At 41.4% G+C, this 2,836-nt stretch overlaps 1 long non-coding RNA gene across 1 annotated transcript; it reads right to left on the bottom strand.

Annotated features, from left to right (window-relative positions):
- Positions 1 to 434: 434 nt before the first annotated feature.
- On the bottom strand, positions 435 to 2,623 carry LOC138685010 (uncharacterized). The gene is made up of 2 exons (XR_011324227.1): positions 2,002 to 2,623; positions 435 to 1,498 (listed from the first exon to the last, which is right to left on the bottom strand). It is a non-coding gene; the product is annotated as an uncharacterized lncRNA (long non-coding RNA).
- Positions 2,624 to 2,836: the final 213 nt, after the last annotated feature.

The following is a 2,836-nucleotide window of genomic DNA, read 5'->3' on the forward strand; positions in this document are numbered from 1 at the left end:
TGCAGAACAGCAGGTCAATCTGCAACAGTTACAATGTCTGAGGAACTACTACTGCATCACAAAATAAAGTTACTTCACAAGGCTTGCAGGGATAGTTCCATTTGTACAACCTAGTATGACGTTAGCCTTTTCTGCAGTGGCATGACATTGTTGACTCATATTTAGCTGGGGATCTGTTTTAATTCTGTGATCCTTGTCTGAGGCACTGCTGCTTATATTTGTCTTCCCCTGTTTGTATTTTTGCATTTTATTATTTCTTTTAAGTGAGGCAGTATTTCTTCCTACAAATTGTCATCTATTTTTTCTGGACTATTTCTCTGACCTAATCACTACAGATTTCAGTGTTCTCCAACATATTTATAGTCCCATTCAATCTCATATTATCTACTGAAAGCAGAGTAAACAGTAAAGGTTTTCCTCACATCTTTTGCAAGTTTAGTTTTACAGCAACTGATTTTTTAAAACATTGATTTGCTAAAAGACTTAAAACGTGAAAGTATTTGAAATACATGAGAAATTCCAAAGTCAATAGTTCCCTTTTCAAACACTTGAAGCAACAGTTTTTAGCCAGTTTGACTTGTCATATAGAACTTTCTTGGGTACAAAAATTGTGTCAGTCACAATGACCACAGCAGAATGTGTACACTTTGGCAGAGTAAATGCAATACTATCAGCCTATGAATATGGCTGTAACTGCTTCCCCTTACACTGAGCTTGTGCGTGTAAATGAATGCAGAACACTATAATCATATATGCAACACTACACGCACTTGCTTGGTACCAATTCTCATCCTTTACTTGTCCTGGAGCTTCCCTGTGGCTTCTAGTATTAGAATTCCTACAGTCTGCAGTCACCTCTCGGAGCTCGTCAGATATTTCACAGGCTCAAGCAACGGTAATATACTGTTCTTTGTGATGTGGGACTCTGTCACTTCAGGACAGAAGAAGCAGGTGTCTCTCTGCCCCCAGGGCAGGGGTACCCAAACAAGTCTGTGACACAGGTAGTGGCAGAAGGTGCAATTGCTGCTGCTCCTACCGCACCACTACACCCTGCTCCAACACCTGCACAGAGGTGGGCAGGGAGCACCAAATCTTAGAAACGGGGACATAGATGCTGTAAAAATTACAGCAGTGCCCTCTAGCGTTTATAAGATGGTGCAAAATTCTTAACTTTTAAATTAAGCTCAAAAGGTTCACGGGTTCAAGAACAAAAGCTGAACTTTTAAACTAAGCTCAGTAACACTACTTACACAATCTCTGTGACAGCAGACTGGCCATCAGCCAAACGCAACTCATTTTTGTGTCTTTCCCAGACAGTTCCCTGCAAGTAATTTTTAGGTCACCCCAGTTTGGAACACACAAAAGGTCGGCTTTGCTATTCCTTTACACATTGACTGTGAAGATTGAGAGTAGAAAAGAAATAGTATCTCCCCATCATACTTCATGTCTATAAATGAACATAGAAGACTCAGGAAAACAGCATGTTTCGCCATGGCATCTAAGAGAGACAGAAGGATGCAGTAAGAGTTTGTATTGTAGGTTTTACAGAAGACTATTGTCTGTAACAGTATTCCCTAACAATAGCAGTTGTATATCCCCAAACCACTATGAAACACAAGAGTCCCTGGAAACACGCAGTGAGGCATATTTCCTGGTATAATTCATGTATTGGAAAAATTGTGCTGGCCTGAGTGTTTGCTTGCCGTCTTTCATCAAAGTGGTATCTTACCACGCACTTTAACCTACTGCACACACCACAAAGTCACTAGCAACCAGTAAATTACTAGTAGATTTTGTATAATTGCTGACACTCCTATTTAGGAGTAAAAATCTGTCCCACGATTTAAGAATTTTTTCATAGGGTTATGTTATGTATTTTATTCCTCTACTCAGAATATAATCACATGACTCATTGAAGCAATGTAATAAAAAAATACAGATGATCTTTGACAACATGAAGACCCTTAACATCATACTAAACTTAAATGCAAGTCTGTTCACCTTTTTGTGTGTTACTAGTTTGTCATGTTTGCAATGTTTTTGTGGGATCCTCTTGGAAGCTGTCAGGCTGTCTGATCCTTAGAATTGGTGGGAAAAGCCTGTTGTGGAAAGAGGGTCCACCTCTCTCCCAGGAGGTACGCGTCTACATAAATCAGAACCTAGCAGGAAAAATAAGAGGAAAAAAGCTGACAAGGGCAGGGGGTCAAGGTTAGAATGATAAGAAAGAGCAATGCAGGAGGTTCAGACAATATTAGTGAGTCCATGAAAGGCTTATGAAATTAACAGCTGGTCTCTAGAGAAGCTTTTCCCTACTGGATGAGTAGACCAGAGAACGGAAGAAGCCCCAGGTTTCAGAGAACTTCACCATGCTGACCTTTCTTCTCTCAGATTGACAGGTCTGAAGGGCAGGTTTTGAGGGGAACACATCATACCCCCTTTGGAAAAACATTCTTATAACATGTAAAGTGGAGCAGGAGAAACAAGTTAGGCTTTCTCCAGGGACGAACCACAGTTAACAGGCACAAAAAAATCCCCACATACCTTACACGGCATGCCCCTTAATGCTGTATTAGATGCATTTCCAAGGTGTTGACCACAAGGGGGCTACGGCATTGTGCTGGTTTTGGCTGGGATAGAATTAATTTTCTTCATAGTAGCTAGTGTGGGGCTGTGTTTTGGATTTGTGTGGAAAACAGCGTTGATAACACAGGGATGTTTTAGTTATTGCTGAGCCGTGCTTACACACAGTCAAGGCCTTTTCTGCTCCTCACACCACCCCACCAGTGAGTAGGCTGGGGGAGCACGAGGAGTTTGGAGGGGACACAGCCGGGACAGC

This window comes from Haliaeetus albicilla, chromosome 4, assembly GCF_947461875.1.
Source record: "Haliaeetus albicilla chromosome 4, bHalAlb1.1, whole genome shotgun sequence".
Lineage (NCBI taxonomy): Eukaryota > Metazoa > Chordata > Aves > Accipitriformes > Accipitridae > Haliaeetus > Haliaeetus albicilla.